At 35.5% G+C, this 13,914-nt stretch overlaps 1 long non-coding RNA gene across 2 annotated transcripts in view; it reads left to right on the forward strand.

Annotated features, from left to right (window-relative positions):
• The window catches only part of LOC121028460 (uncharacterized), a 118,704-nt gene that overhangs the window by 45,133 nt on the left and 59,657 nt on the right, over nt 1-13,914 (forward strand). The window contains exons 2-3 of one of the 2 annotated variants that reach the window (XR_005789240.1): nt 7,601-7,727; nt 7,835-8,094. The exons of the other annotated variant lie outside the window; for it this stretch is intronic. This is a non-coding gene — a long non-coding RNA (uncharacterized LOC121028460). Of the gene's footprint in view, nt 1-7,600; nt 7,728-7,834; nt 8,095-13,914 lie in introns of those variants that run through there. 2 annotated transcript variants of the gene reach the window in all.

Below are 13,914 nucleotides of genomic sequence, written 5' to 3' on the forward strand. Positions count from 1 at the left end.
CTCCAGGCTCTACATTGACCTGTCAGCACAAACTCACAAATGAGATCAGGACCTGAACCAAAGTTGGACACTAAACTGACTGAACCACCCAGTTGCCTCCAAGGAGATATTTTTTAATGGCAATGAAATTAAAACCAGGAGAGCCATCAGTCAGTTCGCTGACCAGTCATAACTTCTTACCCAAGGATGTAATGTCAGATGTTTAGTATTGAATCTGGGATAGGGAAGATTCAGAATCCCTAAGAATTTTTCTGCCACTCTTGAGTTCTTTCTGATTTCATTTGTATATTCAGCTGCCACATGACTAATATAGGTCTTTATACCATTAGGCCTCTGGAACACCACTACTTGCTAATGCTTCTCAATAAACTAAAGAATGATAAACGAATTTGTATGGCAGGGTAGAGGATAAGAAGGAGGGCATGTCAGGAACAAATGACTGAGATCTCTACCAGTTTTTCCAACTCTAAGCAAATTCAGTTAGAGGAATTCTATTACGCTTTATTATCTCGTAATTCATCTGTTCACTTTAAAAATTTTTTGTTTAATGTTTATTGATTCTTGAGAGAGAGAGAGACAGAGTGTGAGTGGTGAGGGGCAGAGAGAGAGAGAGAGAGGGAGACACAGAATCCGAAGCAGGCTCCAGGCTCTAAGCTGTCAGCACAGAGCCCAATTCAGGGCTCGAACTCATGAACCATGAGATAATGACCTGAGCTGAAGTCAGACGCTTAACCGACTGAGCCACCCATCTGTTCACGTTTTTAAAAAGTAATGTACTGTTTCTTCATAAAGTCATTAACTTTCTTTAAATTAAAAAAGTTAGAGAGGGAGGGAGCCAAATCATAAAAGACTCTTAAAAACTGAGAACAATCTGAGGGTTGATGGGGGCGGGGGCAGGGGTGGGGGAGTGGGTGGGTGGGTGATGGGTATTGAGGAGAGCACCTGTTGGGATGAGCACTGGGTGTTGTACGGAAACCAATTTGACAATAAACTTCATATTTAAAAAATATATAAAAATAAATAAATAAATAAATAAACATTTAAAAAAGTGTATCTTTCTGTTTTTTGGAATTACGGTTTTCTTTACAGTGACTTCTAAGCATCACATAGGATTATAAACTAATAAAAGATTATCTCTCAGAATAGAAGCATAATCTGAATCTTTACTTTTGTGTTTGTCAATATTTGCTCTGGCCCAAGGCATTTTTAAGTGACTAGTCAGAGACCATTCCTGTTCTCTTTTTCTTTTGTTTGCTTTTTCCTTTGAATATTTCCCAACTGAAGTTCAGAGAGATGCATCTTTCCTCTCTAGATACAAAGCTACATAAGGGAACTCTGGAGCTCCTGGAGGGCAAAACCTTTATTTTATGGCAAAAACTGACTTAGAACTGAAAACAAAAGAGGAAAAGAGGTAGGAGTGGGAGGTGGGAGAACCGGAGGGAGAAATAGGATGAGAGCACAAATCCTGAAACATACAAATTCCTTGTTCCCATCTTTCCCTACAGTGACTTCATTCTTGTCTTTTTATAATTTTATTATGTGAACCAGTTATTTCCCTGTTTCACCAAATCCGCTTTGAGTTTAGTTTCTATTCCTTGCTTGAGAGAGTTGAGAGAGTACTAATAAGCACTCATCAGTCTCTGACCATGATAATAAAATTCCAAATTTTGGTTTTCCTCTCAGAATTTATAGATGCAAGAGGATTAATTCAGAAATGAATGAAGAATGCCCTTGGCTTTATGAATTCAAAACATGTTAGCCACTTCTCTGCCTACTGGTTTGAGAATGACTATGGAGGAAGTAAAACTGGGGAGAAAATGTATGACTACCTTCCTTCCATAATCTTAAAATTTGCTGAAAGTGTTAAAATTTCCCATGTAAAACATTTCCCATTTAAAATGTAAAATTTAGAAAATGTCTAACTCTTGCTATTCTGCTTTCTGGTAGGAGCTGGCACACAGCTGTATATGCAGAAGCTGTGAGGAGGACATTCATGTCTTTGCCTAATTAATGTGCAGCTTGGCTGGACTTTTGTCCAATCCCTGACAATGCCAACAGTGATAAGGGACCATTAAAGTCTAATGAGCTTGGAAAAATTAGAAATCTGAGTCTTCTGTAGAATGTTAAAGCTGATCTACTTGTGTGGGAGAAGAAAAACTCTTAAGACTTTCGTTCTATTCATTAACAATGTCCTTTTGAATTAGTAAAGAAATGTTCTTATCATTTAAAGCTCTATTATGTAAGTGTTTCTTTCATTTTTTAAACTGCAAACTGTGTTGACTAACTGCAGCAGGGAGAACAAATAAATTAAATCCTTCTTTCCATCAGAAAGCAAAACTGAGTGTGTCTAAATCAAGTTTTTTGTCTTAATAAATAAAAGGTTCCTGGAGGAAGTGTTATCTGATCTTAGCAATCTGATGTAAAAGTAAAATGTACACAATTTTGTGCAATGTGAACACAGATTAGTTACTGATGTTCACTGCTAGTCCATTATTAATTCACAACATGTTTCATTAATACTTAAACTATTACTTTTAGTTGGAAAATTATAGAGGATGCCTAAAAAATTTCTTAATTCTTCTTTATCCTTGACTTCAGCCATCATAAATTGAATTCATCCATTCTCCAATTAATGTGTGTTCATACACACGTGCATATTACAGGAGCACTTTAATACTATTAGTATATGAGTACAATAGTAAATAAGACAGATACTATCTCTACCTCTACCCTATATAGGAAAGCCTTTATGGAAAGTCTTCTTGTAAAATACTTTTTAATATAATGGATTCATGCAATAAGTAACATTGTGTGTTACTATGATATACTCCATATTCTAAGCTTCCTTGAATAGATCAAAAGAATACCATTGCTAGCCTGAAGTCCATGTTATAATGAATATTGTTATAATGAAACTTCTGTTTGCTTCCAGAAGATGAATAACATTCAAATTAGAGAAAAAGGCTTTCCTGGAAATGACCAAACAAGACATTAAAACTCACCATCACTTCTGCATTCTGAGGTATTTTCCTCAGAAGTTCACATACAAATCATTAAGGTCTACATATCATTCCCATTTATGCAAAGGACAGTGACAATACAAATCAGTCATTTTGATCATCAGTAAAAATCAATAACGACACACTCACTGCCTGGATATTTGTGTAAAAATTTGTGATTTTTTTTCTTTCTGAATCATTTCCCCTGAGCTGTTTCTACTGACAGAGTATGTCTACTCACATTAGTGACAGGAAGATATAATTAACTGTATGTTGTCACTAGTGATTGGATGATCCATGAAGTAAGGCACACTAAGTGGGGCAGATGAAATCCAGGCTATCCTTCCCCATATCTTCTGAAACAGAATTAAGAAATAATCTCTTAAACATTTCCACTTCTCATTTCCAAAGTTTATGAGGATAAAAAATGACGATAATCTATATTTTATAGGATCTGTAAGGGGAAATATCCTACTCTACTCTCAGAATGTGTCTGAGATAAAGATAAATCTATGTAATTGTAATTAGGGTGAGATCTTAATAATTGGTAAATGTTACTATGCCTGATTGCTAAGTGTGAATTGTTAGAAAAAAAAAAGAAATCATTATATGGTTCCTAATCATTCACTCAACAAATATTTAGTAGGTACCTTCCATATATCACAACTTTTCAAACAACTGAGAAAAGAGAGAAGATTAAAATATAATTATTTTCCTTGGAGTAATATTAGCCTAAAGGAAATTAGAAAACTGATGCTTAAAATAAAGCAGTATCAAAGCTATAGAAACAAGAAGGTCACAGGAGAAGGATTAACAGATGTGAGGAAACGGGCCTCAGAAAAGCTCCAGGAGCATGTAATGCTTGATCTGAACCTTCTAGGATACTTGGAAGATATCTAAAACACTAAGAGTAGAGGAGTTTACAGGAGTTAGGTAAAATGTGGCAGCTAATATATAATTCCAGAAAAAGGCCACCCAACAGCAATGTCAAGTAGTTGTGAGGTCTTAACACTGGTGGGAAGAAACTAGTAGTATGGTTAATTTGGAGAGAAGGGAAAGGAAGGAATATTGTAGAAGGTGAGCCTAAAAGAGAAAGCCTAAGGTCATATCATAAAAGACCTCAAATGCTTCCATGAGGACTTTGAATTTTATTCTCAAGTTTGTAATAAAAATTTCCAAACATGGCTAGTTTTGTATCTTATTTTTATTTTATTTTATTTTATTTTATTTTATTTTATTTTATTTTATTTTATTCTATTCTATTAAAAATTTACTTTAGAGACAGTGAGAGCATATGCACAAAGTGAGGAGAGGGTCACAGGGAGAGAGAGAGAATACCAAGCAAGCTCCGCACCCCGAATCTCACACGGGAGTCAATCCCAATCCCACAACTGTGAGATCATGACCAGGGACAAAATCAAGAGCCGGGCTCTCAATTGACTAAGCCACTCAGGCACCCCTCATATGAAAGATCACTCTGCTATTAAGTTGAGATGAGTAAGACTGAAGGCAGGAGACCATTTTGGAAGAGATGAAGCAGGAATGGAAGATGTCCTTCTCATATCAGTTAGAAAACTAGAAAGATGGCTGTGCTTCTTCCCAAAAATGGAAACAAAGAGGAGTTTCCTTCTTTGAAAGGTAAATGATAAAGGAAAGCCCAAGTTCAATTTGGATATTCCAGTTTCAAAGGCATGTACAACATATGAAGTGGGCAGTGAAACAGAAAGAGGACAGGAGCTTGGAAAAACTATGGGTGAGAAGTAGACCATGGGCAGTATAATCATATGGGTATTGGTTTCATCGGTCCTGGCAACCTCCTCTTCGATAGGCCCATGCTGCACTGGCTATTGTTATAGGTTTGCTCACCTTCACTGATGATAGCCTCAAGTATTCATTAAAATAAATTTTAAAAAGAAAAGAAGATATTTCCAGCTCTCTTCCCAGAATGACTGAGTAAGAATCTTCAAGGAAAAGCTTGGAGGCCTGTTTGTCTCATTTTGTTTTAAAAATAATACCCTTAGAGGATTCTTACCGACATGGAATTCTAGGATCTGCTAATCTAGCAGCAGTATTTGTTAAGCACCTACTATGTGTTAGCATTCTACTCTAAGCTTTGTGCACATATAGTCTCTAGGCCTTACAATAATATAATACAATAGATATTATTATTGCCATTTTAACATGAAGAAACTGATGTTCATGGTCTTGCTCAACATCTCAAAGCCAATGAGTGGAAATAGCAACTCCTACAAATTCCAGTATCTGCACACTTTACATTAAAATATACCTTGCCCTGCTTTGTTTTGAAGAATGCCCAGAATTACATGAAAGGTATTTTCTTTTGGTAATGGACCTACAGCATTTGAGAGAAAATGAAGAAAGTGCCAACAATATTATCTCTACGAGTCTAACACCAGACCATCTTTAGTGTTGCCAATCCCAAACATATCTTTCCTTTCTTGCACCAATATTGCTTGCTAAGCAGCAACTGTAGGTGCTTAGGTGCATAGCCTCACACCCTTTAAACATGTTCTCTATTATTTTTGTCTTTTCTTCCTCTTTTCTCTTCATTCTCTTGCCTGAAGATAGAAACCACTACCCACTGAATTCTGGCCAACTTTGAGTCAAAAGATGACTGAACAAAATGAGGATAATGAGAAGGGAGGCTATCCAAGTGGGAATGGCAGGTGGGAGGAACAGCAGTGATATCAAATATAAATAGAGTATAAGAGTAAATAAAAAATGCTTGATTAAGCTATATTTCAATGGTAAATACTTTTTTGCTACATTAGTCTTGTGTTCAGCAAGTACAAATACATTTTCCTCAACTACAGGTGTCCTACTCTGACAATTAATGACCCTAGGATCCTAATCCAAAATCATGTGCCCTGCAGGTCCTTGTGGTGCTAACAATTGGAAAGTTTAGGTCATTTTTTAGCCTGCTATTTTTTCCTGAGGTTTACAATGCAGCAAGCTTTTCTGCATATGACCATCAATCAACCACTACTTAATAAAGGCCCAGAGGGTGCAGCATCATACAGAATCCCATGCCATGGTAGATTTAAGAAAGCAAAGATAATAACTGATAGGCTTCAAAATAGATGATACAGAACACATCCAAGCAGGGATACTGGAAGCACAAAGGAGGATCTAGAAGCCGGTGAAGATAAAGTTAACTAAGCATTATGATGTCCTTGTAGAGACAAAGGGTATCATAAAGGGACAGCAAAGGCCAAGAAGTTCCACAATACAAACTATGAAGCCAATGAGTGAAACATCTTACAGTGCAGGACAGTAAGAAAGTACTTAAATAAGAATGGAAACATGTCAAAAGATCATAAGAGTAAGCTTAAAAGTGTCCCACTAATTAAATCTGGGACAATTTAAGCATCAAAATAATTGCCTTAACAAATTAAAACACATTAAATAAGAATCCATGAGTATATGCTGATATTAATCAATCAATTAAACAATATGAAAGAAATGATCTTTCTTATCATAGAATGCCAGAAAATCATTTGGCAACCATCAACACAATAATTGAGTCAGGCAAAATCGTCAATGGATGCTAAAACTAGGGGGAGAAAATTTAATGGGGAACAGGATATTTACATAGCCTCAAAGTATCTCATACAAGATGTTTATTAATTACAAACTGAAAAACAGTAACTTGAAATGTTGTTTATTATATTATCATTAATAAAAAAATGGTTCTATTCTAATTTTATGTCACTGTTCTATAGGAAAATTCTTTAATTAGTATGTATTTGAACTAAAAGTTAAATTGAAGCCAATTTTTCTGATATCAATTTATTTTGCTGTCTTCTCTCTAACTCCTCTAACTATTGCAGGGAAAGAATTCTGGGTAATTGGTTTTTCTAATCAGTTGCATTTTTACCGATCAAGATTTTATTGACTTTATGGTCCTAATTTCAGTGAATTTATAAAAATTATCCATCATTTTTTTTAACTTTATAGTTATGGTATACTCTCTCTCAGAACAGATCTCTTAGAGGTCTATAAGGAAAATAGCACTTGGAAATCATGTTGTTAGAGCTATGGAGAAATGATCTGGGTGAGACAGATGAGAAAATTATTCTCAACCCCACATGCACCATACTGGATAGAGAACCTATATTTAGCCTGAGCTCAGCAGAGCGGGAGGGATTGGTGCTCAAGGAAATGAAAGAAACAGATGTAGCACTCTCGTGAAAAGGCCATTCAATCATAGCACTTTAGAAGGATTATTTTCATTCTAGCCTTGCTGCATTTAAAAGAAAACACTTCTTTCAAGTACTGTACAGCATAGCTTCAGGGGCTTCCAAGTCATAGTATTATGTTTGGCCTGTCCCAAGTGAATTCCAAGGAACACAAATCCTATAAGATGCCAATACATATTCCAAAAAAGGTGGTATCTATGGTCAAATAAACTTGGAAAAAATTGGGTTAAACTAGGTTAACTGAATTCTTTTACCACACAAACATTTTGAGAAACTCTTAGTTATTCATCTGTGTAGAATGCCAAATTTCCAGAAGCTGTGACTGCGATACCCTACACATTCAAAATTATTTGATTGTGAAACTGCCCTTCTTTCTTGCAGAGCTTCTTACAGACCTTGTATTCCAGTAAATAAGAAACACAAAATACCACGGAAGTTCGCCCTTTACATCAAAGAGAGAAAAACAGGCCTTCCCTGAATGATTGAGAACAAATTCAACAAAGAAATGGTAATTGATGCATGGAGAACACCTTTGTAAAAGTTCTACAAGACTGTATTTAAAATAACTTGTTCCATCTAGCACCTAATCTTAGTTTCTCCTATAAAATGACGCAGGGCTCCTTGGAAAACTGACTAATTCTAGAGTTGGGGCAGGAAAAGTACAAGTTGACCCTGGCCATCATGTAATGACAGAAAATGAAAAAGTGCTAAAAAATTAAAAACACAACTATGGATACATGTCAAAAGGATATAAGGTGAGCTGAAAGAGTTCCCTGTGGCCAAAGCCATAACAATTTGAGCAAAAAAAAAAAAAAAAATGAATAAATTTGTACTGGATTATAACCCAAAGTATAAAATAAAAAGACATGAGTTAATATTGATATAAATAAACAAGTGAATAAATAAATAAATGAGGAGAAAAGACAAATAAATCTTTCTTACAGAATTCCAAATGGTACTTTCTACTCAGAAGGTGGAGCCAAACTCTCCTTCAATCCACTCCTGACCCCTCCTGTGTGGGCTACACTTAGTAACTTCCTTCAAAAGAACAGAGAAGGAAAAAGCAATTCACTACAGAGAAACTAGGAAAAAAAAAAAAAAAAAAAAAAACTACCTGGGGTAAAAAATCATGGTTCACATCATCAGTGGTAAGATAGGTTGGTAGTATATTACCTGTATTGCTCAGGCTGCCATAACAAAATACCACAGATAGGGTGGCTTAAACAACAGAAATTCATTTTATCACAGTTCTGAAGCCTAGAAGTCTAAGATCAAAGTGTCAAAGTGTTTGGTTTCTTCTGAGGCTTCTTTCCCTTGGTTGGCAGAGGGCTGACTTCTCTCTATGTTCTCAATCTGTATTGTCTGTGTCCTGATGGCTTCTTATAAGGACAACAGTAATACATCACAGCCCACCCACATATAAGGAATTAGATTGTAATAGCAGTAATTTATTAAGGCATAAGGAAATATGGAAAGAAGGAGTAGAAGAAAGAAAGCAACACATTATGAATGGGATAAACCAAGACCAGTCCAGATGAAAACATAAGCTAGAAACTGAAGCACATTCCCCATGAATGTCTTATGTCATAGAAAGTCTTAGGATTTTATAGCACAAAGGCAAGAAGATAAAGCCATGGAAAGGACTGACAAGGAAGCTGAAGACCAAAGGAAGTAAATTAAGAGTGCCTGCAAGTGAACAAAAAAAAAAAAAAAAATACAATGACAGAGCCAATGAATCAGAACACATTAGGGGCAAAATACACTTATGTAGCATTTGAATTAATAACTTGAGATTACCACAGTAAATGTGGAAGAGAAAAAGAAAAGAAAAGTGATCAAATAAACAAAGATACATCTGAAAGACAAAAATGATACAACATAAAGATAATTGTCATTTTAAGTAGAAAACTCAACAAACCGAACAGAAAAAGTACTTAGAGATAGGATACACAATATTTCCATGAACAAAATCTTCAGATTTAGGAAGAGCTGGCAAAGAACAATCAATAGCAAAACATGCTAAATAACTGAACTTTAAAGACAAAGAAAGAATCCTCTAGGGTGTCCCAAAAGAATAAAATAAATAAAACAAACTTTCAACAGTGGGGAGAAGCAGGCTGGCCTAAGAGTGTTTCCTAAACATTCAATTCCAAAACACAGTGGAACAAAGTCTGTATGTTCTGAAAAAAGACACAACAGTATCATACAGTGCTATACTCAGCCCAGGTGTCAAGTATGACACTGATTTAGTAAGATGGACAACACTCAGGAGAAAGGAATAGGAGGCGAAGCAAGTGTAAAAGAATTCACCTCTCCATCTTTCATGGAGAGCTATCCAGACCAAGGGTAGACATGGAATTTAAAACGCTTCACACTTACATATTGTTCCTTATTATTTTCTTCTATTTTAAATAATTGAAAATACTTTAGCAAAAAGAAACATTTGTCTCAAGTTTAATAATTCCTTCAGTTCTACTTGTTTCTTGTTCTGTTACATTCAAATAGAATTAAACATAATACTTTTTATTTTTAAAACATGTAGACTATCATTCAATTATTATAAAATTATATTTGGCTCCCTTTCTCTTTCCTTCTGTGTATACACAGACAGATATATCTGGGGAAATCCTTCACAGATGTAACACTGGTCATTTAAGGTGATAAAATTCTGGATGAATTGTCTCTTTGTGTTTCTCTATAGTGTTGAATCTGTTTAAGAAGAGCATGTATCACTTTACGTAGGAAAAAATGTTGTTATCTTTAAAAAATACAGTTACAAGGAAGAAAGAAATATTTATTCTTTTTTCTACTTTTTCAAGGTTTTGAAAGGGGGAAAAGCAGTGAAATAAAGGGAAAGGGAGTTTACAAACTGGTTTGAGATGAGGAAGCCAGTTTCTTTGAGAAGAAGGATTTGTTATCTGATGAGTGCTGAGTCCTATCTGAGAAAGCCACACAATGAAGCACTCTCAGGGTAAATAAGCAACACTTAAGGACACCATATGGGCTTTTTATGCCAAAAACTAAAATCAACTTCTTGGGTGACGATGAATGAACTGAGAGTGGAGGTTCTATACTACTTAGAAAGATGAAGGAAAAAGATTAAAATCAAAACAAAATAAAAGGTAAGCAATAATTGATAGATAATGGGCAAGTTTAATGGCGAACTGTACTTAAAGTTATCAAGAACCACTACCTGAAATTTATTGCAAAGAGATTTGTAATTTTTGTTAAGAATTCCAGTAAACCCTAGACTTCTGGGTAATGTGAATCATTGAGAAGGAATCTGCTATTTTCAGGCCAAAATTTGATCTTTTAATGATGTAATAAGGTCAACAGATCATGAAGTCTCCATTAACTTACCTTATATTGAACTCTTTAATGACTTTGAAATGTATGAATTAGGCTCTGTCAAAGATTGGATGAAGATTACTACATTTTTGATTGCCCTACTCTTTTATTAAGCATTTAAGGTATATCTGTACACTGTTTTCACGATTCTCACCTTTCTTCCCAACAATCCATTATCCCTCTACACTCCCTCTCCCTAATAGAATGACTTGCATTCTCTTCACATACAGAAACATCAGTATCTATTCCTGAATAATCACAGGCAATACATTCAAATAATTGCCTAGTTGAGAAAATCCCCTTTTAATAATCTAAGGACGACTATTTCAGTTGTCTTCTAATAAAACTGAACTAAATCTCTGCTAACGGAAGGTTGCTTTCAGTACCAAGACTAATTCTTTCCAGATCAATTCCACTAGATATTTTGTGCAAAAATGATTTGATGGCCAAATAGATCTAGGGGGAAAAATCATTCCATACACTTCCATTGATAGGCCCTAAGGCACTATAGTATATTAGAAGCTTTGAAAAATTCTCAGGAAAGACATAGTTATGATTTTGTTCAATCCAGTGTTTCTTGCACTTGTTTCACTGGGGAACTATTTCCCTGCTCCCACTTCCCACACCATTTTAGCAGCAGAACATGTTTTGAAGTTTCTTGCTCTAGGACTTTATTTTTCTATGTTGTTATTTTTTGTTGTGATAATTTTTATTTTTCAGTTTGTATTTTCTGTTCATGATGAATGGTTTAGATCTAATATTCTGCCTTTCAAAGGGAATCAATTGTCAACATGGCTGAGCTTGGTATGTTCTTTTGACTTGGTACTAACAAAGAGTTTTTGCTTAATAAGGCATATTCTTCATCACTTCTTACTCTATCTGAGCCAATGCTCTTATTTTATGTAAATTACCAAACACTTCTTTTAGATTGATATGATTGTGTCTGTTTTTAGAGACAGAGAAAACATTATCTGGGTCATAAGGATTGAATCACAATCTTCTCTAAGCTCCAACTCAATGTGAGATCTTGTTAATACTTAACATTTCTACCATTTAAAAAAAGCCTCTAAGTCACCATTACCAATTTTTATTCAACAAATTCATTCAGACAACAAAAAAATTAATAAGCTTCTAAGGTGTACCAAATATTCCTTTACTACTCAAACATTTATGAAACATTTGCCATACTGCAGCCACTGTGCAAGGTGCTGGGGATAACACAGTAAAACAAACATATAAGGCCCATATCATTACCATCTAACATGGAAGATAAACAGTAATTATAAAAAAGTAAACTATTATGAGGAAGTAGAGAGGGCTACAGGCCATATAATGAGTAGATCTATTATGGCGGCAAGAATCATAGGCTTCTTGGAAGAAACGATGTTTAAGTTGAGAGTGTCACTCATTTAACAAATATTTATTAAGTACTTACTCTGGTACCATGCTAGAATTTGAGATGCAATATTGAAGTAACCACTGTCTTCACGGAGCTTAAAACTTTGTGAGGAAGACATAACATGTAAGCAAATAAATTACAAGTTGGCAACTATAAGAAATGATAGGCAGTGAATAAACAAATTACAAGGAAATCTAGATCTGCTAAAGGAGGTCAGAAGAGTATTCTCAAAAGAGCAAAATCCAAGCTGTGAACTGAGGAATAAATATCTAAACATTTTTATGTTTGGAGAAGGGAAGTTCCTGGCATAGGAGTAGCAAAGGCAAAGACCCTGAGGCAGGGAATACATGGGTCTGCTCCAGGAACTGAGAAAACATGAGCATCATTAGTCTAGTGAGCAAGTGATGGAAAGAGTGGAATTGGATGAAACTGGAGAGGTTATATCCCTATAAAGATCATGGTTAAAAAATGCATATTTTGGGGCGCCTGGGTGGCGCAGTCGGTTAAGCATCCGACTTCAGCCAGGTCACGATCTCGCGGTCCTGAGTTCGAGCCCCGCGTCGGGCTCTGGGCTGAGGGCTCAGAGCCTGGAGCCTGTTTCCAATTCTGTGTCTCCCTCTCTCTCTGCCCCTCGCCCGTTCATGCTGTCTCTCTCTGTCCCAAAAATAAATAAACGTTGAAAAAAAAAATTTAAAAAAAAATGCATATTTTATTCTAATTGGGGAACTACTGGTAGGCCTTAACAGGAGTGACATAATATGACTTGGGTTTTAAGAAGGTAACTTCAGTTTTTGCATGGAGAATGGAGAGGAGGGAGCCAAGAGGAGAACAGGAAGGCCAATATGGAGGATGTTAAAGAAATCGAGGAAAGACCATAGAAAATGAGATGGAGAGAATTAGATGAATTTGAAATACCTTTGGCATTAGAAAGAAATTTATAGGGTTCTGCTTTAGTAATTGGGTGGATGATGATTTCATTTGTTGAGTGAAGAAAGTCAGGGATATCAAGTTTTCTGGAAAAGAGAACTAAATAACTGTTTTTGACCATGTTAACTTTGAGTATGTCTAAAACATCCAAGTGCAGATGACATGTAAGATGCTATACTTTTAACTTTGGATCTTAGAATAGATACTTATGGATGAAGATCCTCATCTGGTACTTTAAGTCATGAACATTGCTGAAATCACCTATGAGAAACCATAATAAGAGAGGGAAATGGGACCAAGCACTCAGTCCTGGAAAATTCCAGCAAATAGATTTTGGGGTAAAGACAGAACCAGAAAAAGAAGTCAAGAGAAATGGCCCATGAGGTAGGAGGAAAAAAGAGTCTATTTTTTTTTTCAGAAAAAAAGATAAAGATGTTTAATAAAATTACATATTTTATTAAATATTTCTAGGAGATCATGATGAGGGCAGAAAAGTTTCCATTTGATTTGGTCACATGGAGGTCTTTGCTTATCATGACAGAGGTACATATCTGAAAAAAAAAAAGTATGAACAGTAGAGGTGAAAAGAAGAGCAAGAAAACATTACAATCAAGAGAAATACCATATATGAAAGTGTTACATGGGAGAAGAAGAGGACAAGGACCAGAAATCCTGTATGGTTGAAACATGGGCACAAAAGAGAGCAACAGGACAGATAGGAGGCTAGAGAGGAAGAAAGAAATTTCATTAGGTACTGAAGATATAAATGTCAGGAGAGTACAGGCTTTGTTAGTATAAATGGCACTAACAAAGAATTAAAAATTCACCACGTAGAACTGTGGTTGTAGAGGAATCAGGGAGGCTATTCCAGAGAAAAGTTATGCATATACAAAAGGCCAAAGCTAAGGAGTAGTATGCTACCCTTGGAACAATGAAACACTTAGCCACGCTGAAGTAGAAGGTTTCACAGCATTTAGGGGGAAATAGTTAGGGATCAATCATGAGGGGCTGTGTATGGCAT

The sequence above is a fragment of the Herpailurus yagouaroundi genome, unplaced genomic scaffold, assembly GCF_014898765.1.
Source record: "Herpailurus yagouaroundi ecotype Mexico unplaced genomic scaffold, PumYag 100, whole genome shotgun sequence".
NCBI lineage: Eukaryota > Metazoa > Chordata > Mammalia > Carnivora > Felidae > Herpailurus > Herpailurus yagouaroundi.